Raw genomic sequence first — 23,030 nt, forward strand, 5'->3', positions numbered from 1 at the left:
ACAAAGGGAAAAATGCCAACTTAACCTCCCTTATTCCTGATCTGCAAGCCACAATTTCAGATCGCAGCAAACCTACTACTACTACTACTACTACTTAGCACTTCTATAGCACTACTTGCTATACAAAGCCTCTTATATATAGCAAATGCAAGAAGATGACTCAAGACAATTCATTCTGGCTGCTGCTTCAGCTATGCAATAAAGAGACCATGACTATTTAGAGTTCCACAAAGATTAAATACAAGAACTGCCAAACTGGATCGCACCAAAGTCGATTAAGCCCAGTATCTTCTTTCTGACAGCTACAAAAAAGCAGAAGCTTGCAGGACACACAAGAAACAGGTCATATGTAAAGCTGCCCAGCCACTGCCACTTTCTAGCAATCACGACTCGGGCAGGAAATTCTGAAGGGACCTTTTAGGATACTACAGGTCTGGTAAACCCAAAGGACACAGGTTAAAAATGAACATGTAAACGCACTGCAGTACGATTCTGAAATTATCTACTAATGGACAATCAGGGCAGCTCCAAACAGAAGTATTTAAAAAAAATAGGGCTATATGACTGAACAGTAGAATCGTTAATTGTTGTATATAACAATTTTAAAAAAAAAGTCTTATCAGTCTAAAAACTATTACTGTATGTAACAGGTATACTTTGTGAGCCACAATTCTAAACCTCTTGTTCTTCTCCTCTCACCAGGTTGATAAAGAGTTCACACTTTCTGACCAACTATCCAATCAAAAATCCACTTGCAAGCAAAGTACACACTGATCAAGTTTCTAGCACGCAGAAATGAAATGGCTTTTAAAATACACTAATATTTAACAAATGTATTAAACCACTTTTTGAAACAAAGCAGTGTACAAAACTAAAGTAGCACCATAGGAGGGAAGATCCAACAGTTGTACGGAAGAAGCAGTCACATGTATCTCATAATCACATGGAATTTCAGTCTAAACCAGGGTCATCCAAAGCTGAAATTTGGTCTTACCTGTTAATTTCCTTTCCTTAACTCCAGCTATACCAGTGCAGACTAGGGGGTTAACTCCACCAACTACCAAGACAGAGGACGTACCCTTTTTCAGTATCAACATCACTTGCTATACAGGCTGGTGCTGCACTGGCAATAGTCAGTATTCCTATCTCAAAGCAACAGAAAATATCAACTGCCCCTAAAACACAATTAACTTTAGGAAAAATAAACAGAAATTTCATAAATAGAAGGGATGAAGGAAACTGTTTGTCCTGCTTAGAACATTTATTTATATTCTGCATTTCAGATACTGAAAAGCGCATTACATTCAGGTACAGTAGGTATTGCCCTATTCCCATAGTGACCGTATCTCACGCATCTCTGCGTGGCACTGTGCATGCCAAGCAGTACCACAGGGAAGATAAAGAGCAGATAAGCAGTGGTCTCAAAGGCAAAAATCAATATTTTCTGCCAAGGATAACAATGCAGGTCCTGACCTCCCAGAAAAGTCCTAGACTGGTGTAACAGGACTGAAGGAAAGGAAATTTACAGGCAAGATCAAATTTCACCTTCCTTATCATCCTGCTACACCAGTCCAGAATGGTGGGACAGACTGAAGCTCATTCCAACACATGTAGGAAAAAGACAGGGCTACTCGAGAATGCCTGTCCCAAAGCAGCAGCTCCTTTGGCTTTTGCACTAATCCATAATGACCAAAGTGGTTGCCATACAGGATGTCCTCTGGACTAGGCGCTGCAGTCTCTGCTTCGGAGGAAGTCTGAGCCCTCTAGAATGAGCACGAAGCACCCTCGGAACCTTTTGACCTTCCAACAAAGACTGAGGGAATCATCTGTTTGATTTACAAAGGACAAAGAGGATCCTGAAGCTGCCTCACCCGCCCCCCATGAGGGCAGATGGATAAAGGCCTATTGAATAGCCAAAAGGAATTTGCTGTCTTTTAGATACCAAAGGAATGCTCAAAGAACCTTTAATAAGGGGAGAGATTACCTTTGCCATCACATTCCCCTTTATGGGACACTAGAAGAGATACTGCCTATTTAACTAAAGGCAAAAACAATCTTGGATAAAACGGATGGTCATGATTAAACGTAACCAACTCTATGGAAAGACTAAGAAGGATCACTGCCAATTAAAGTATGTAAGGGCATGAGTCTGGGCTCAGAATTAGGGCAAAGACCACTACGTATACTACCTGTCATGGCAGGTCCTATAAGCACTGAAACTCAGCCTGCCCTTAAAAAGTCAAATGCATCCGGCTTTATTTTCCTCTCAGAGATATCTTTGGATGGGGGTCTGCTGCTGTTGTGGAGACAACTAGAACCTGGAGGACATCCATAGTCAGACGGGAGTGTTTTTGGTGGTAGGCTCTGTGGCTATTCAAAGAAAGATGAAACCTTCAATTGTTTGTCCCTTACATGGGAAATCTGCAAGGCAAAGGGAAGCAAGCAGTCCAAACTGATAGTGCCAGTCACTAGCTTGAGGAATCCCAAGAGGCCTCATATATTCGTCTCTTCTACTGATGCGGGTTATAGGACTAAGTGGGTGACCAGGGGCAGAGCTATTTCATGTACACTTGTGCACAGGTGGTGTGAACCCAGCAAAACCACATGCTGAGCACAGGGCTCATGCTCGGAGAGCATTATGAAAGTTTGCATTTAAGCCATGCACAGGTAGCCTGTTTTACTCTTGCTCCTCCCTCAGACTCCTGGTCCTCCCCAAACCTCAGGCTCCTAGGAGGACTCTTCCACCAGGGAAGCTGATCATGGTGGAGGCTTGGAAAACCGGGAATAAGGAGAATTTGTCTCTGAAAAGGGCTCTTCCATCCTCCGGTTATTCTGGAAAGAGAGGTTTGTTCCCACTTGTCCTTTGGGTTGATGCCACAGACCGCAAGACAGGGTAGTAGGTTCAAAGTCTGAGGCCCATCTTAGTAATTATTCCCGTTTAGGGTTACTATTTTGAAAAGATGTGGGAAGGCTGAGTCCCTGTGATTCACAGACTCCCAGAGGAGAAACAGCTTCACTGCTGTTACCTAGCCCTGTCAGTCCAGGGGTAAGAGAATTAAATCCAAGTGGGGGGGAGGAGGAAGGGGGCCAAGACTTGAAGGAAGGAGAAGAGAGACGTGCGGGAAGCCCACACCCACAAGTCTGAGATAGAGGGAGACCTGACAAGAGTCTCCCCTACCAGCCCTCCCCTGCTCAACCAGACCCAAAGATTAACCAGGGAATCCCTTACCAGAGGCTGTTCAACTAGGCCCAAAGGGAACCCTGGAAGTCGCTTATCAGAGGCTGCTCAGCTACCTGATGTAGTTGAGCAGCCTCTGATAAGGTCCAAGAGGGAAAATGGAAACAACAAGACAGGCCTTTGCTCAACCAGATTCTGAAGGGAATACTGGGAGCCACAATCCAGGCCCTGAGGGGAACCCTGGGAGCTATGATCATAAAAATTGTTGCCCTAGGAGAAGAGATCCTGCTCCACCAGGGAAATCAGTACACAACTGTTGCCCTGGAAGCAAGCTCCACCAGGGACCTGGCCGCTACAAAATCCTACTGCACCAGACCAGCAAGTCCACCATCTGCTAGACATAGAGAAATACTGACTATTGCCAGTGCAGCACCAGCTTATGTACCAAGTGATGATGTCACTGAAAAAAGGTGCATCCTCTGTCTCTATCTGCTATTGGGCAAAGCTAACCCACTAGTCTGGACTGGTATAGCAGGATAAGGAATATTGTCCTTGAGAGTTTCAAGCCATGCTGGTTTTCAGAATTTACACAATAAACATGCATGAGATCTATTTTCACGCACCCACTTTCACTGTATGCAAATATTTGTTTGCTTATTTATTTAGCTCACAGCCAGTTACATTCAGGTACTATATATACCTCATGGTTTTCACTGTGGATATCCTTAAATTCCAACTGGGCTGCGGCCTTCAAGGACCCCAGGTGTAAACTGTCCTATTTAAACAAAGAGAAGTACACTTAGTATATTTACAATGGCACTTTCACAATCAAGCAAACTCCTAGGAGCAGGAACTTACCAAAAAAAACATTCCAACCATTCAACTAATTTTCTAGATTCTAGCACTTGTATTTCAGTTCATTCTGTGCATTTTGGTGCAGAACAACTAAAAGAACATGTGAATGCCTTAATTTGAAAATTCTGGACATTTTTCTTCAATTCGATCTCTGATTACCAAAAGGTATGTGTGCTAGCTGCTGCTGTTATTAAATGCAGGCACAGCACCCCTGACATCAATTGATCAAACTCTTCCCTGCTCCAATCTTTAGAGGAAAAATAAGTAGCAGCTAGCATGATCTTCAGCCTCCTTGGAACCTTGCAAGACTGCAATGCACCCAAAGCACAAGAAATGCAAAATCGCCCTAAGATCAAAAACAGGGCAGCCTGCTGCATGAGACATCTTAATTAGGATGGTCATAAAATATGTTACTGGATTGTAGCACAATAATGGCAAGAGAGATAACCATGTATTAGGTCTCTTGATGGAAACATCGCTGACCGAGGAGATGACTAAAGCTACTTTGGCTACCTCACATCTGCTGGACTCAAATCAAAATCGGACTTTAAAGTCTTACTTTCGCCCAAAGCAATAACTTGGTCATGGGGGAATTCTGCAATGCAAAGTTGCGCAGAATTCCCATCCCATGCAGAATCTTGCCTTTGCCCCACAGAACTGCATGCTGGAACCAGGAAGCACCTGACACAACAGCAGTGGAAGTCTGTGCAGGCCAGAAGAGAGGAAGGAATAGCGTCTGTGTCACCTGGAAGCAACGGAGGAGCGACACCAGGATGGCCTACGTGGACCGAAAAAGTGAAGAATCAATGTTGGCCCACGCAGGTCAGAATAGATGAGCCTGTAGCGTCAGCCTTTTCCTGAACAACAGGAGGGAGCTGAGAGGTCAAGTGGAGCCTGAACGAGACAGGTAGAAGGTGAGCTTAAGAACATAAGTGGCGGCATGTCGGGTCAGGCTAAGGTCCAACAAGCTCAACATCCTGTTTCCAACAGTGGCCAGTCTGGGTCTCAAAGTAGATCCAATTCCTGATACTCACGCCCAGGGATAGCAACAGCTTTCTTTAGTCCACCCGACCAATAATGTGTTATGAACTTTTCCTCCAGGAACTTGTCCAAACTTGTCACCTTGACCACGCCGTCTAGCAACAAATTCCACAGCTTGATAGTGCGCCGAGCGAAAAGTACTTTCTATGATCTGTTTTGATTTTACTGGTTGTTAGTTTCACGAAGTATCCCTTTTTTTTTTAGTATTATTTCAGAAGGGTAAATAACCACTTATTTTTTTCTTCTAATTTCCATCAGTCTCCCTTTTTAAAGTTCTATGCTTCTGCAGTAGTTTGACTTACTGTCCTCCCTCCCACGATTACCGTATATCAAATTTGACTGCATTATGATCGCTATTGCTTAGCGCCCCCCATGGTAACCCCTGGTGGTGTGTTCCACTGGTTCCTATCTACAGCAGCTGCCCCCCCCTCGTCAGTTCTAGGACCGCTGCTCCATACAGCAGTCATTTATGGCGTCTAAAAACGTAACCTCTCTGGCATGCCCCAATGAGACACTGACCCAGTCAAATACCAGGGTAACTGAAATCTCCATTACTGCGTTGCCAAATTTATTTGATTTTTTTTTTTTTTTTTAATTTCAGCTAGCATTTCACAATCTGTTTCTTCACCTTGGCCATATGGCCGGTAGTTTACACCCACTGTCACGGATGGAATTTCTATCCATAAGGATTCCCCAGTGCATTTTGTTTTCTGCAGGATTTTTATCATGCTTGACTCTAGGCCATCTTGTACATACAGTACCAACCCCTCCACCAATTTGATCTGCCCAACAGATCGATAAAATTTATACCTTGGGATCACCACATCTCTGAAATGCCTATAATGTCTACATCCATACATTCTAGCTCACCAGTCTTACTGTTCAGACATCTGGCATTCGCACGCAGACATTTTAAAGCATGCTTTTATTGTCGCGGCTAGTCTGCTTCTGTTCACCATTCTGAATGGCCTTCTGACCAGGAAAGTGTACAAATGTATTAAATAGCTTCTCATCACAACTAACCCCTACTTAATTGAAATTCAGTGGTTACACAAATCTATAAACGCCAGAGTAAAAAAAGAAATATGCTTTAAGATGTCTAAACTTTATTATATGCAACATAAAGCAAATTTCCAAGATTTCTACTACTAATTGTCTATATAGAGCTACAAGATGTAAGCAATACAGGTAAGAAAGGCAATGCCTGCTTTATGAAGCTTACAGTCTAATCAAGATGCACTTGTAGTAACAGTAATAAGCTCTTGTTAGACCATGAACTACCTTAGCTATGAGCACCATTAATATGTTGCCTTCTTCTAAACTTGCAAGTTAAGTATTAAATACATTTTATCTTGTCCTGTTTTTCGCATACTGTGGTGCAGAAGAGCTAGAAGTAACGCCCTGAACCACAGGGGTTGGGTAAACTATGGTTAGAACACTGAAGTTGTTGGGGGAGGAGAAATGACAGCTTGGGTTTGGTTTTTGAAAGGATTTTATTTTGGGGCAGAGCTGTGAAGAGTTTTAACATCGGTATGCCTTGATTTCACTATTTCACAATGCTGTAACTGCGGAAGGAAAAGCACATTTTGAATTTAAATTTGTTTTTTTGTTTATACTTTCTGGTCAGCGGTGAGGGGGAGTGAGGCTTTTCTGTTTGTTTCATCTTGTAGGCAGTGGAGGAAAGGATCATGATTTGTGATGGGAAAAACGTAGGTGATATTCTTGCATAGCCTGAACTTTCACCAGAACGGGTCTTTCTGAATCATATGGAAATGCTTGGCACCCTGTATAGGCCTGACTCTATCAAGGTACTCTATGACCTGTAGCCAGAAATGTATGTTTTTGTTTTTTTAATATTGGATATGGTCAGTAATCTGTGATTTTTATTTATACTTTCATTTCTCTTTGTATTTGCAACCTGCTTGTTAGCAAACGATGCAGGCAGTTGAGAGTCATTCACATCTGCGGCCCATCACAGCAAGTAGTACAAAGAAAAGACAACAGATGGCATCATTCTTCCAGTGTGTGCCACTTGAACTTTCTAATGCACCTCACCTCTGGCACTGAAAAATAACTTTACTGGGGTCAGAACCTCTCACCCTGGTTAGGAGAAGAGATGCTTAGATAGCAAAAACACTAATGGAATCAGAAACAAGGCATTCCCAGCAAAGTAAATTTATTTCTGAGTGCAGGTTATGATATTTAGCGTAACATGATTTCATGTCAGATTTTAGGTGACTTTAAGTTATATATTTAGTAGGTGGATGATACTATTATCATCACCGTGTTTTAGGCTTGAGGTCTTCAGTCATCAGTCAAATAGTATATGTTTAGATTCCATTCCTGTCTAATGTACTATATGTTGCACTTGCTGAGTTGCTGTTACACCAAGATCATTTTCTGTTTGCTTTAAGGATAGGATTTTACATGACTTTATTACGCATTATTTGACTATATCGATGTAATGTATGTCAATTTTATGATGTTATAGCTTGCTACAGGTAACTTCTAGAATACCAAATCATAAATGGAATAAAATATATAAATAAATAGTACTAGTAGTAGTAGTAGTAGGAAGGCTGTCTAACTGCAGGCAATACAACTAAAGACAGCAATTTGGGATATATTTAATTTCAACTACAAACTATATCAGCTGTCCTACTTTTTTCTGCTAGTATTCCTGGCTGAGCATCCTTAATAATCTTGACAGCCATCCATAAGACTTACACAGGGCTTCCCAAACCTGTCCTGGGGACCCCACAGTCAGTCAGGTTTTCAGGATAACCACAATAAACATGCATGAGAAATTTGCATATCATGTATATTCATTGTGGATATCCTGAAAACCCGACTGACTGTGGAGTCCCCAGGACAGGTTTGGGAAGCCCTGCATTTCACAACATTTGGAAGTCAATGACACACTGTAACACAGTTATCCTTTTCAGTTCTGGATGTCCATATCAGAAAGGAAAGGAACTCCAGGGACTGGAAAAATATATTTTTAAAAAGCACCAGAAATGGGTCTCTCATTCAGAAATATAAAAGCTGCTAAAGACTATGGAATCTGAATATTATATTTCCAAAGAATCTGGCAACAGTTATGGTGCCCGACAACCATGGTAAAAAAGTGACCGCAATATGGGGCCGATGCAATAAAGGTGCACCCAGCCTTGCACAAAGATTTACGTGCAGTTGTTCATGCCGATAGCACTCATTATATGTATATTCCATGTAGATGAGGCTATTAGCTATTACCCCTGATACAGAAAATTGCTGGGTGCCCAATGCACAATTTTTAACGCAATAAATTTAACACCAGCCCCGGAACAGGCGTTAAGTCAATCCGCAAGTCGATTACTCAGAAGAAATTTAAAAAATACTGTCCTATGTGGTTTCTCCTTAGTATCACTGCGAGACTAAAATCTACTTCTTGTGGTATAAAAATAAAGATGTCGTGTAATGTAATGTTCACAAAAAAAAAAATTCAGGATGCACACTGTACATGCACGCATATTAGCAAGGGCAGAAATCGGTTTGAACGGACATGCGCCCATTGCATTTATGTACACCCAATGCATTTGCGCGCTAGGGACGTACAATTTTACCCTAGCGTGTCCTTTTTAATACTGCCACTAAATTACATACTGCATCAGTGCCCAGGGGCTGTGGATGGGCATGGGTTAGGAAAATGGGCACTCAATACGAGTGCCCGTTTTACCGCATGTCTTATTGTGTTGGCCTGTACATTTGCAGATTAAAATGAAGACTACACCATACCCCATATTTGTAATAAAATAATCTTGTGTTTCAGCTCAAAACACAAGATTGGATGAGTTTGAGCCATGGGTCAGAAGATGGCCAAGGAGATTGAAGTAACAAGTTCAAAATAAAGCATGAGAGTCAGAGGTAAACCACATTTGGAAGAGAAGGTTTGCAACCGTGAAATGTGAAGTTGACAAGGACTCTAGTATTCTAATCCTTAGCAAAAAGAGAATATCTTGACAGTAACAGCACACAGTTGGGACTGCATCTGACCTGTTTGCACAAAACATAAAACCAGCTAGAACTACCTGGGAAAAGGTTAGGGCTACATTGTATTCACACTTTAAGTAGCATTAACATGAACTCATTCAGCTTATAATTGATGCACTAGATCTAAAAAAAAGTCACCAAACTTTTCAGAATAGGGCACTGGCTAAGTTTTACAAAGAAAAATCTTTCAGAAGCTTGACACATTCTTTTTGGAAAAGAAGGATTTAAGCTAGTGGCACTGCCAGATGAGGTCTTTAAAAAAAATCTCGTTGAACCTGTATGTACTTTAGCTCTATAAGCTATATGAATTACCACACCTTACAGCAGTTTAGTTATGTATAGCTATTTTTTCATGTTAAGTAGGAATTTTAGGCCTGGTTTTCTCCAGGGAAATGGGGGACTACACATTTCTGCAAATAAGACAAAATAGACATAGAAAGGAATTGTTACATCAAATTTCCATTGTGCTATCCAATAATCCATAACACAGCACACTAGTGGGAGTATAGAGGGTTCCTGGGGATATTTCTCCTTTTAATCTGGTTCTGAGGCAAAACTGAAGTGCTCTGAAGCAAAACAACTGTACAGCTTGGTTGGGCTACGGGCACCGCACTGTTATACGCCACCACATGCACAACTACGTAAGCCCATCTACCAAACAGAATTATTTTCTGATTTATCCAACTTAAATCATGCAGGCTACAAAAGAAATCACTGCCTAGGGTTAAAGTAATCTTACATTGATTTCTTGGTCTTACAGAAAATGCAATAAGACTCCCATATGAGTCTTCAAATATAAGTTAGATAAATTTATGGCTGGCACAGGAATCGCACACTGTTTCAGAAAGATTTGCTGGGTAGTCTCACACATACCGTGCTGATTGTTAGCTAGAAAGAAAAATTGAAAGTACTGAGGATCTCTATCCAGGGAACCAAGTACATTAAGGCAGCAAGATGTTCGACAAATATAGCAGGAGATGTCTGCTACCGCACCTTTCCCAAACAACATTTATACCTATCCCCTTCCACGCGACTTTGATGATAAACAAAACCCCCAAAAGGGGGAGGCGAAGCAGCAGCAGCTTCCCGCGGCAGCAGGCTAGTGAAGGTCCGCGCAGGACTCGCCACCACTGCAAGACAGGAAAGGCGACAGGCCCGGGAGGCCGGTGGCACCGACTCCCCGCGGCCTAGAGGCGAGGACAGCCCACGTACGGCGGGCACTGGGAAATCGCCCAAAACGCAGGGGCAGCGTGCAGGACAGTACGGGGACCGGGAAAGTGCACCGCGCGAGAGGGGAGGGAGATCCCGAGCCGTACACACACACACACACACACACACACACACACACACACACACACACGGGGAGCGTGTGGACGAGCCGCACGCCGTGTGTACGCACACATGGAGGGGTACGGAGCTTACTCGCGGAAGGGGAGAGGGGTTACAATTACACAGAGGCCGCCGGGTGGATGCGCGCATGACGGGGAGAGGGACACGGGCTGATGGCAACGGCCCCCCGCACCCGGCCCTAGGAGAAGCTTCCCCGCACTCACCCGCCGGCTCTCCATGCTGAGGGAGGGGGGGGGCAGGAGGCGGCGACGCGAGTCCTCTCGGCGGGATCCCGGCCGCCCCGTCCCCAGTGCTCCGCTCTCGCTCTCTCTCTCTCAGCGCCGCCCGCTCGCGCGCACCCACAAAGGAGAGGCGGCCCAGGCCCGAGCCCGCAGCGGCAGCGCAGCGCCGCCCCACAGCGGCCCCTGGCGGCCGGCGCGCACAGCTGCAGGGACTGCGGCATCCCGAGCCTGCTGTCATCCTGACGTGGGGATGATGACGTCCCCTCAGTCCTTAACACTCCTGGACCGACCTACACAGCGCTGTACCGGCCTGGATTCGTCAATAGGCACGCAAAGCCTGTGCCTAGAGCAGCAGAAATGGGGGGGGGGGGGGGGGGGGAAGCACAGCAGGCTGGCTCAAGATTTGTTGCCTTTCAGCTATGCTCAACCTGACTGAGCAGAGAACAGCCCTCTGTTTCCTGATCCAGCCCCTCTCCTCCAGGCAGCATTCAGGACAGCCTGTAGCAGACAAAACAAAAGGGGATCATTCTGGGGAGATGAGGAGAAGCTGAGCTGAGATCATTGCAGGGTGGGATAAGAGGGGTATCAGCTGGGAGTGGGGGGGGGGTCACGTATGTCTATGTGTGTGAGACTGAGGAGAACAAGGGTAGGAGGGCAGTGTTTGTGTGTGTGAGAGAGAAGGGAGAAGGGATTATGCCAAATGTATGTGTATGCCATATTGGGTGGGATGTTAACGAGGGGAGGCAAAGAGAAGCAGGACACGAGCATGGCAGGGATATCTCCCTCTTTTCCCCACCCACTGCAATTCAACTCCTCTGTCCCTTGATCTTGGATTCTGTCTCCCAGATCCTCAGACCTCTCTTCCTTCCTTCCAATCTCTCCCTTCTTCTTGGACCCTGAAAATCACTCCCCAACCCTTCATACTCCCTCTTCCCCTTCCTCAGTCCAAGAACCTCCCTCTCCCTCTTTTTCCCCATCTCTAGTTCTTTCCTCATCATGTTCCTCCCCTTTCTCCTCACCCCATTCCTCTCTCCAACCCTGAGGTCTTCTCCCTGTACTGATACCTGAGATCGCTTTTCTTCACCCAGTAAAAATAAAATAAATTATACTAGTAATGATAGCATAAAATTACTTTATTTCTAACATGTAATATAAAAGATGGAAATGTTTTCCAATTTCCTTCAGAATTTTTTTATTTTTACCACAGGATCTACCCCCGAGCTGCCACAGGAAACCAGGGGACTAAGATCTTCTGCTTCCTGTTGTCCAACCTTGGTGGGTGGGGGGAGGGAGGGAAGTGGGAGAGGAGGTAAGGGGGGAGGGGACAACAGCACCAACAATGCCTAGGGGTGCCAAAATCCTAAGTCAGTCACTGGCACTGTAAAGACACACATAAGAGTCAGTCCCTTCATCCTTAAAGTCTAGTCAAGATAAACATACATGACAAAAAGAAAAGTAATTTAAAAGCAGCCTCAAAAAGCGGAGTTTTTAGACTGGATTTGAATATGGCCAGAGAGAGAGAGAGGATGACGCACCAACTCAGAAATCTATTCCATGCATAGGGCATAGGGAGGTGGAAAGTGTGGGGTCGGGAGTTGTCAGTGGAGGAAAGGGGCACAGATAGAAGTGCTAGCCCGATGCATGGCGTTCATGAGGAAGGGTATAGGACAGAGAAGAGAAGCTTGAACTGCATGCAGAAGCAGATGGGAGAGCCTATGTAGTGTGACTTGAGAAGAGGGGTTGCATGGTCAAAAGGATGCTGAAGGAAGAGAAGCCATGCAATGTAAATCTGCATAGATTGAAATGGAGAGAGATGATTGAATGGGAGGCCAACGAAGAATAAATTGCAGTAGTTTAAACAGGAGGTGATAAAAGTGGATGAGCATTTTGGTAGCATGCTCAGAAAGGAAAAGATAGTTTAATAATGTATAAAGGAAAAAACTACATGTATTAGCTGTGTTTTGGATGCATTTAGAGAAGGAGAGCAAGGTATCAAAGATGACGCCAAGGTTACAGGCCAAGGGAATCAGGAGATTAAAAGACAGAAAAAGAGGGAAGCGGGTTTTGGAGAAGGAAACAAGAAGCTCCATCTCGGCCATGTTAAATTTAAGGTGGTGGTGGGTCAATGTCAGATATGCAGGCTGAAAATTGGGACTGAGTTCATGATGAAATTTCAGGTGTACTGAACTCTGTTGGAGGAGATCAGAGCACTGAGGGAAGAAGTGTAGAAATCAGAAAAGGACCCAGGACAGAGCTGTGAGGCACGCCAACCAATAGCTGAATAGCGGTGGTGGATGAATCACCAAAGGATACACTAAAAGTACAAAGGGAGAGGTAAGAAGAAAACCAAGAGAGAGCAGAGTCCTGAAACCCAATGGAGTGCAACTTGTGCATCATTGTGGGGGGAACAGAGTGGAATGCAGTCCTGGCACCCCCTTTTCAGGCCTAAGAGGCAGAGCAGCAGGGGTGTTCTGCTCCAGCCCTTCCCCTCCAGGCAGCCTGCAGGGAAGAGGAGAGGGGAGACTGAGCCTGAAGTACACAGAGAACTGAACACACACTCTTCTCCCTAATCCAGCCCCCTCCTCTTTTGTTCTCCTTCCCCCTACTTCTCCTCCTGTACTGTAGGGGACAGAAATGGAAGGGGTGATACCAAAGCAGACACTGCAGAGCAAAGAACAGATGCAAAAAAAAGATTTGAATTAGCACAAGTTTGAAAGCTGTGAGCAGTAATGCCAAATGTTAAGGTTTCAGCCTTCATTTTGATGAATGGCACTAATGCTCACAACTTTCAAACGTATGCTAATTCAACCCCTTTTAGTGTCTATTACCAAGGGCTTAATTTCTGGCAGAACAACTGCCACCTTTTCTCTGGGACCTGAGAAAGCGGAGCAGAGCTGGCAGCGTATATCAGTTCTGGCTCCCCTGAGGAAATGCAACAGAGCCAGCAGTTGCATGGATCATTCATAGCTCCCCAGCCCTTGGAGGAAGCAGAGAAGAACAGAGAGTGTTGGAACTGATTATCCTCAGACAAGGGCCGCCACATTTGATTTGGGGGGGGGGGTGTAAGAGAGAGAGAGTTCACACCCGGCCCTGGTCCCAGCCCTCCGCATGGGTCAAACTTGGCTCTGGCCCCATCCATCTTACCTCCTCCACAGTTCCAATTTCTTTCTGTCTACAAATGAAGCCCTGGTAGCCATCTATAGTGCAGCCATGCCTTGAGTATTGAGTGCAATTCTGATCACTGGCACCTTCAAGATGGCAGAACTAGAAAAAGTACAGAGAAGGGCAATAAAATTGATTAGGGGGATGAAGAGAGGGAAAACAGGTTTGAGCTCCTCAGCTTGGAGAAAAGATGACGTAGATGGGATATGATAGAGGTTTATAAAATTATGTGTGGTATGGAACAGGTTAATAGGGAACAATTATGTACATTATATGCAAATCTATCTCATGCATATTCATTGTGGATATCCTGAAAACCTGGCCTGTTTGTGGCACTCCTCAAGGACCGGAGTTCACCATCCCTGAAATAGGGACTCAATGCACTTCCAACTGAATATTTCAGAATCAAGCATGCAGCTGCCTTTGTGGCCAATGGCTTAGTTGCACATTTCCGGGACCTGGACTTCATGCAAGCTTCCAAAATGTAGGGAGGAGGAATTGGGGGCACAACTCAGGTACAGGAGTCCCAGGATTCACATCAGCAAGGTTCCATGCTGCCACCGTGTAATCCCTGATCTCAGGTAAGCAGGGTCAGACAGGGCCAACAGCTGAGAGAAAACTTTTCGATGTGGTCAAGGGTGGGAGTGAGAGGAGCATCCTCAGTTTGATTAAAAGATAATTTAACATTCTTACACTTTAATTTTAAAGTTATAATTTTATTAATTTAAATACATTTTAATTAGAGGCTTTTGTTGTAATCATATTATATTGCACTTACAATTCCTTTATACCTGTAAAATAAGAACAAACATTTTTTAGTTCCCTATTATTTTTATCATTAAGAAATGTAATTTATCAAAATGCTTGATATTATTTAAAAAAAACAACAAACAAACAAGGGTAAACAAGGCAGGGCCTTAGTCTATATTTCAAGGCGGGGCCTTAGTCTATATTTCACTAGTGCCTTAACTACACCCTGCAGGTAACCACATCCATGGAATATAAAATGGTTGCAGAATCCGCCTAATCCGAAGAGAGGCTGCATTAGTGCAATATTGTTACTGAAGAAATCTACCACCCAACACTGCCAAGAGCCTGAATGAAGTACTCGTGCTATTCTCGGAGCTGCAGTGAATTAGGACCTGAATCACCTCAAGTTGGGATTTAGAAGAATTTCCGGCAGAAAGATATTTATGGACTTCTGTGAATACCACCCTGTGCATCTCAGCTTATTTTTACGTGTTTGGGTGAATAGGCCACAATTAAGATCTTTTTGGGGGAGGAGGGAGCATGAACATCCATTTTTACCACAACCACTATGCTTTTTTTTTTTTTTTTTTTGGCTTCCTTCAGAAGCCAAAAGATTTAGATGACTTGAGTCCTTAATGCATTACAAGGTGATACTGAACACCAAGAGAGCTTCTCCCAATGACTAGAGCAGAGGAAGAAACTCTGGGCTTCCTGCTCTGAAGCTAAGCGATCAGACCTGCCAGATGATTGTCTCCTTATCATTCAGACTGCTTCTGCCGGTAAGAACACTGCAGGAAGCCTGAGTGCTGGCTGGAGAAGCCAAGGGTCAGTGCGAGGGTTTTCCTGGCACATCGTCTCCCTGGTGGCCCCTGTTCCACGATTCTCTTTCTTCTAATGGATTGCTGCCTCTCTGAGGCTGAAGTTTGATCACACTTATGAAATCAGCAGATAACGTCATTTATAATTTTCTAGCCAGATAGAGGGTGCCTTGTGACCTACTTTTAAGTAAAGCTTCTAATTACATTTGACCATCTGAACTTCTGGTACCTGACCCTGTATTGATCCAGCTGCTTTGGAAAAAATGCCAAGCTGTAGCAGTTCTACATTTTCTGTTGTTCTGGGAAGAGACCATGGACTTAGTACCAGTTGGTCCACAGTTAGCCTTCTGAGGCTTCTAGTCATTGGACTAGTTCTGGCCGTGTCCTTTGGTGCCTATAGGATTTTTCTCAAAGGAGAGCTGGACTACATGTTAATATTTACAACAGGATAAAACGAAGACTTGCTCAGCCTGTCATTCATGACGTGGAGCCTGGTGCTAACTATTATTAATTTACTACTTTGGTGCAGTGTGAAAATGTTTTATTCATTGTTAGCAGAAATTGAAAAAATGTATGCTTTGTTCAGGCTGATGCCAGTACCACGCAGAGTGTAATGTTATTAAATTACCGTGTGCTCTGAAAATATATCCGCCTCCAAAATACCTTTACTTTGTGGCAATCATTTAAACCATTCACCCCATTATAATCACAGGTTTCTCTATAGTCCTTTTCTTGCATTATTTCATTGTAGTTAGATGACAATGTGGAACCCAACTGAGGCATGCCCCGACATGGCTCTGCCTTTTGACTAAATCTGCTGCGGGGGTGTCTCTGTCATTTGAGATCAGACCACAGCACTTTATTTATTTGCCAGAGGGTGGGAAGGAGAGCTAAGGTGGAAAGACGTTTCAATACTTAATACAGATAGGCTGTATAAGGGAACATGCAGTATCTTACCAATTCTATACAATTGACTCAATGATGACAAGATGCTATAACAAAATATATTTCTGTTCCTAGCATATGACTAGGATGTGATCCACATATTTCACAGGGGACAGTTATCGAAGAAGTGTGGACTTGTTGCATGTAGGTGTAATCCCACCTTTGTATGCCCGTCTAGCACAGCGGAGGCCATAAAGTTATTGCTCTTGTCCCTCCTTGACTTCCCAAGGTGTAGGTTCGGCAGACTGGGGGAAGAAAGGAGTCCTCTCAGGTCCCAATGTGACATTGGTGGTTTCTTTACACCAATGCTGGTTGCTGTGCGAGCAGTGAGTGCAGAAATAAATACTCTGGGCCACTTGGTTAGTGTCCAGAATAAAAGGCTTTACCATTAAGCACTGATGGTGAATGTCACAGAACTCAAACTACAGCACCACAGAAATCCCTCTTCAATTCCTCTACAGTCTCTTTCCTCTATCTGTCTGGGACTCACTTATAGCAGGGGAAGAGGAGACATCCACTCCCTTGGTTTAATTAAGTGGAGTTCCCCGATGGATGTGTAGGGTCTTTAGGATGGTCAAAACCCCTTCCAAGCTGATGAAAATAGCAAAGTCTATGGCACAGAGAGTAAATCCTCTCTTTCTTTCCCCAGGGTGGTGATCACTGGATGGGTGTCCCTAGCGATGTTTCCTTTACTCATGTTTAGTAGATCTTCAAGATATCCTTTATCTTACAGTCGCTTTAGTACTCACTCTGGGTCCCTGATGTGAGGATCCTCTTTGAAACAGGGTGGTGATCACTGGATGGGTGTCCCTAGTGATGTTTCCTTTACTCACATTTAGCAGATCTTCAAGATATCCTTTATCTTACAGTCTCTTTAGTACTCGCTCTGGGTCCCTGATGTGAGGATCCTCTTTGAAACAAGCAGTTCTCCTGCTTCTAGCAGGAAGAAAGGGGCAGCTAAAAACCTTCCTCCTGCATCTTCTCACAAAAATGTTCTTTCCCCAAATTGGAACAAAAACTAACAGCAGCGTCCCCTCCTCACAGCATGTCACCACCCCCTCAGGGGTCTATCTGCCCTATCCCTGGGCAGTTCACACGCAGGGTTCCCCAATCCCTACGAGCAAAACAGGCCCAGGTGTCCAGTAAGGCTCCTAAATAAAAATATTAAAAAATCCCTTAAATTAGACCCAGAGGGAACTCAACCAGACACTGGAAGAGGAAATCCCTCGCAATCCTGGTCAAGAACAGCAAGCTGGGTTAGCCTGCCTTTACTTACTGGACCTGAAAAATAACAAAAGATAAAGTCACTCTAGCTCCTTATTCTTTGACAACCTGTGGAGAGCTCCTAAATAGACTCACAGGGGGATGGCCACTCCAGAAGCCTCAAAGGGAGGAGCTGCATTCGAATGGAACCTCCCTCTACTCCAATCTATTCTCTCTTTAATTGACATTCAGGATGATCCAATAAATCTGCACGGAAAACAGGCGCTCCGTGTTGAGCGCCCACCTTTTGGGGCTGCTCAGAAATTAACGCCTGCTTTGGACAGGCGTTAACTTCTGAGGGTAAAAATGTGCGCATTTAGCTATTAGCTTTGCGGGGGGGGGTTGGGCACGCGTTTTGGACATGCTAATCCCCTCATAGTATTAAGGGGTCGTGAATGCATGTCCAAAACCCACTTTCAACCACGGGTTAAACAGTGCACGCGACTGAGCACGCTGTATTGTAACAGCCTGAATGTCATAAACAGCAGGGCTTACTGGTAACCCGAGGAGTGCCCGGGTTACACAGGAATATGCATGAATTTTCGTTTGTTTTGATTATGCATAAACTACCGAAACAAATTAAATAAACTGGAAACAAAAATGAACAAACTGTACAGAAAATCTTTGGATGCATATCCCTAGTGCCAGGAAATCACAGGGCAATGGAAAAAAGGGGCATTATGTTATAATGTGGTCTGAAGTTTATAAGGATGAATAAATCCAATCTAATCATGACATTCCAAAGAACACTTATCTTCAAACTATACTTTCTGAAGGATCTGTTATAACACTCAAAAACAGAAATGAAAATGGAAGTGAATATTTAAAGTTAAATTATCTTTATGCAGTAACATTTTCCTACAGCACTAGCAAAACTTTGTATATGATTTTATATAACATTAAAAAAGAGAACCAAACATTTAAGTAAATATTCAGAGTTGACCTATCTTCGTGCAGCCAAAGGATTCTACTGCACTTCAAAAAAATTAAAATTGAAGTGAATATTTAAACTTGACTTAATTTTGTGCAGCAAACTATTCTCACAGCACTCTTACACAGGCCATGTTTCACCAAAAGGGCTTTATCAAGGAGGCTCAGTATAGCCAGCGAAAGGGGATTTCTCAATCACGAGGGAACAACATGATAGCTCGTCAACTTCACAGAGCTGTGGGTGCACTTACACAATATCCGCCCTTTAATCTTTTTGCGTGCAATTTTTGTATTGCACATCCCAAGACACAAAGGACTTCAACTCTTAAGCTGTGAGATGTTGGGTATGATCTCTCTTTTCAAAGTTGGCAACATATCAGAGTGCACCTTGAAGATCTCAATTTACATTCCTCTGTGTCCAATCATGCTTGTCATCAGTGCATAACCCAGGCCTCAGGAGAAAGAGCCTGATACAGCGCTCAAAAGACGCAGATGCTGGATCGCAGAATGTCAAGCCTCCATGTAAGGTGGGAAGATGTTACAGTACTGTAGGTAATGATCAGGCTTTCGCGCAGCACGCTGCATTAAATGAAGACATGGTCGTTCATGACGAATATCAGGACAAACGATTCCACTGACAACTTGAAGCTGTTGCCTGGATGTCAAGCAGATGTCCTAACATCAGCCACATGCTATTGTTAAGGGCTCTGTTGATTTTAGGAGGGGTCATTCTCAATCAGCCTGCATAGCGGTGAAGTCTGACTGTACATTATGCTCAGCTAAGTGACTGATTGTGTGTGCATGCAGTTGCCCGCATAAAGTTACTTCTCTTCACGGGAAAGGCATATCTGACAGGTGTACACATGCATGCTGACTTCTGAAAATCAAAAGGTACGTGCATGAATGCCAACTCTGAGCTCCTGCATGCTTCTCCTCAGCACACATAAAACCAGGTTACACTCATTATGTGCACTGAGCCAGGGTCAATTTTAAAACCATTTACAGGCAGAAAACCAGGTTTTATGCGCACCAATGACTTTGAAAAGTCCCCCAGACGTGTATGAGTGCACCTGCCCCAGAAAGCAGCACAGTAATCTGCCAGGGACTATACCACTCCTAACGCTCATGAACAAAAGGGCTCTGCTTGGTCGTTGTTCTAGATGCATCTTATAAATCAAGGAGCAATCTAATGCCACCCCGAGATATGTTAACCAATGCTCAAAGGGAATAGTGCTGCCCCTCTGTATTAGTGTGTAATTTTGTCCTTTACCAGAGAAAAATACTGTCATATACTTATAATGATTGTAAGCAGTCTTAAGAAGCGCTTCATGGATCCCACCTCCCCCGTACAGAGAAGTAGGTCAGGACATAACTTGCTACAGCGTACATCTTACTGCCTCCACACACAGCCCATAGCATAATAGCCCACACTTCTTCTTCACACACAGGATGTTTGCTCATAAATGCAGAGTACAAGACCCTTGCACCACAAACTCCCAAGTTCAGCCTTAAGGACAAACATTGGCCACAGGACCTTAACTCCACCACATCTGGCCAGGAAATCTTTGAGCATTAAGAAAATATGAGTAAAGCATACACACCTCTGCCTTTGGGAGAAATAGCTAATGCCATCATTAACATGGGATTAGCATTGAGCAGTGATAATCTGTGCGCAAAACTCCTTGTTTAAACCAGGAGGGGAGCTCTGCGCACAACTGTTGCCTAGCAAATACATACTTGATACCTTGGTCCTCCCTCTAGGGTGATGTCAGCTTTGAAACCTGACTCAATCTCCCTCTGCTGGCTGGGGGGGGCATAAACCCATTGGTCCGGAGTCCATCTGGCTACACGCTAGGAACGACATTGGAGCCTGTTGTTGAACTGCAAACATGCCAACCAAACCATTCTGGCTTCCGGCTGATTGATAACCCAGACAGATTCTTCTGCATTCTAGCACCCTTGCGCTGTCAGCTCCTGGCAACCAAGGAGGCTTGCATCTGTTGTCAGTGCTAGCAGTCCCAAGGAAGGGAGTTTCCCTGACACCATCGATGGTCTGGCTGTAACCACCACTGTAGTTGGGAGACCTCCATTGACAGGTGGAGCCGAACCAAATAGTCCTGAGACTGCGTGTTCCACCGAGACAGCAGGGACCTCTGAAGAGGACACATATGTGCCCTCACCCATGGTACCACTTCCACGGTTGCTGCCATTAAGCCAAGTACTTGCAAGTAGAACCATACAGTTGGGCGTAGTGTGTTCATCAAGAGATGGCACTGTGCCAGCAACTTCTGAATTTGAGCATCCGGCAAGAAAACTTTGCCCCGCTTTGTGTCGAACCGAACCCCAAGGCATTTCAACGACTGAGCAGGCTGAAGTCTGCTCTTGGCCAGGTTCGTCACCCAGCCGAGCTCCTGCAACAAGGAAATCACCTTGCGAGTCACCAGGCAGCTCTCGTCCAGCGACTTGGCTCAAATCAGCCAGTCGTTCAAATATGGGTCTATTAGGATCCCATCCTCTCTCAACTCTGTCACTACTACCATTCTCTTGGAAAAGGTCCTGGGAGTGGTGGCCAGACCAAAGGGCAATGCCTGAAACTGAAAATGGAGTCCCAGAACTGAGAACCACAGAAAGCATTGGTGTTCTAGTCGGATGGGAATGTGAACATATGCCTCAGCTAGATCCATAGAGGTCAGAAATTTCCCAGATTGCATGGCCATTAGCACAGAGCACAAGGTTTCCATGCAAAAATGTTTCACTCACATATCTTCCTAAATTATTTAAGTTACAATGTTACAATGTAAAATAAGCAGCTTCTGCCTTATTTATGTTCAGTTACATGTAAACCAATGTGATATTTCGATCGAATGTCGGTATATAAAAACAAACAAACAAATAAGACGGTTGACACCTTTAATATCCAGGATGGGACGAAAACAGCCCTCCTTCTTGGGCACCATGAAAACAAAATGGAATATAGCTGCGTATTTTCTTGAAATGTAGACACTGGAACCATAGCCTTCAAGACTTGAGGAGCCTTGCCAATGTACCCTCCACTGCCTGATTCTTCTGTGAGGAACGACAGGGAGACTCCATAAACACGTCCTGAGGAACACTGCGAAACTTCATCACATATCCTTCTCGTATCATCTCCAAGACCCATTAATCCGATGTTATTTTGACCCATCTCTGATGAGGCATCCCCATACCTGAGGGGGGGGGGGGGGGGGGGGGGGGGGGGGGGGGGGGGGGGGAGGGAGGTCGGCGAACCTTCATAGGGAGGTTCCATGACCCGACCTGCGCCCCTTATGTGTTGTTTGGGACAAAATGACACAGACATACTGAAGGGTTGAGTCCTCCGAAAGGTCGCTTCTCTATAGGACTTCTTGTATTTTGTGTTTTTGCTTAGAACTATTTATTTTAAATTGTAATGGAAGTTAAACTTATTAGTAACATTGTTTTATTGTTTGGTATTTTATCTTGTTTTAAGTGTAATATAATATGATGTAAACCAATATGACGGTTCTACCAAATACCGGTATAGAAATTCAAATAAATAAATAAGGATCAAAAATGCTTGGATCCTCTAGCATGAGCTCTCATGTTAAAGGAGTGTGGCATCTGCTTCTTTATCCACCAGCAAACAAGGAACCGGTGATTCACCCCACTTACTGGCCAGTTTCTCCAACTTGCTCCCAAATAAGAGCGAGCCTTTAAAGGGTAATTTGGTGAGGTTAGCCTAGGCGGTCGCATCGGCTGACCAATTTCTCAGCCATAACTGATGCTTGTCCGCTACTATCGAAGCCACCCCTCTGGCTGAAGTGCATACCAAATCACAGCTCGCCTCGGCCAAGAAGGAAACAGCTGACTCCATAACTGCCCTAGAGTTTACTCCTCTGGGTCACTGACCTCCGGGGGGGGGAAGCAAACAAAAGCGATCCACCAAGGAACAACAAGAAGCGATCCGCAAAGTCATTACCACTGCTTCAAATGCTTGCTTAAGGATAGTCTCAATCTTTCTATAATGACCATCCTTCAAGGCCTTTTTAAATGTGTGAATTTGATAAAGATCTTTTTAATTTATAGGATGTATAAGTGAACATGGTTTCTTAGCGTCCATCACATGAATCCAAAACAAGTGAGTTATGCACCTCTTCCAGCACCCCAAGGATACTTGCTCAAAGCCAAAAGAATTAAAATTTGACAGAAACATACCAAACAGCATACACGGCTCCAAATCTCTCCATGATCCCAGTGTTGAGAATGGAAACAGCATTTTAAAGCCAGGATGTGAGGCTCATCTCCCTCAGGAAAGGCCACCAGACTGATGCAGGCAACAGCCACAGACTCACCCAGCCACAAATACCATTACAGGACACACTTTCTGCACTGGTGCATGAGATTCGTTCACATGAAGGATGGTAGAAGATTTCATTTCAACCTCTGCTATTAAAATTCATCAAGACAATGAAAAAGAAAACCCCACTC

At 44.2% G+C, this 23,030-nt stretch overlaps 1 protein-coding gene across 2 annotated transcripts in view; it reads right to left on the reverse strand.

The window, feature by feature from the left end:
- ZFYVE9 (zinc finger FYVE-type containing 9) overlaps positions 1–10,880 on the reverse strand; it is a 95,928-nt gene extending 85,048 nt beyond the window's left edge. The window contains exons 1-2 of one of the 2 annotated variants that reach the window (XM_029617540.1): positions 9,980–10,145; positions 3,879–3,953 (exon numbers count right to left, since the gene is read on the reverse strand). The gene's annotated coding sequence lies outside the window, so the exon portion shown is untranslated. Of the gene's footprint in view, positions 1–3,878; positions 3,954–9,979; positions 10,146–10,659 lie in introns of those variants that run through there. The other variant, XM_029617539.1, reaches the window with a different exon arrangement.
- Positions 10,881–23,030: the final 12,150 nt, after the last annotated feature.

The sequence above is a fragment of the Rhinatrema bivittatum genome, chromosome 10 (assembly GCF_901001135.1).
Source record: "Rhinatrema bivittatum chromosome 10, aRhiBiv1.1, whole genome shotgun sequence".
Taxonomy (NCBI): Eukaryota; Metazoa; Chordata; class Amphibia; order Gymnophiona; family Rhinatrematidae; genus Rhinatrema; species Rhinatrema bivittatum.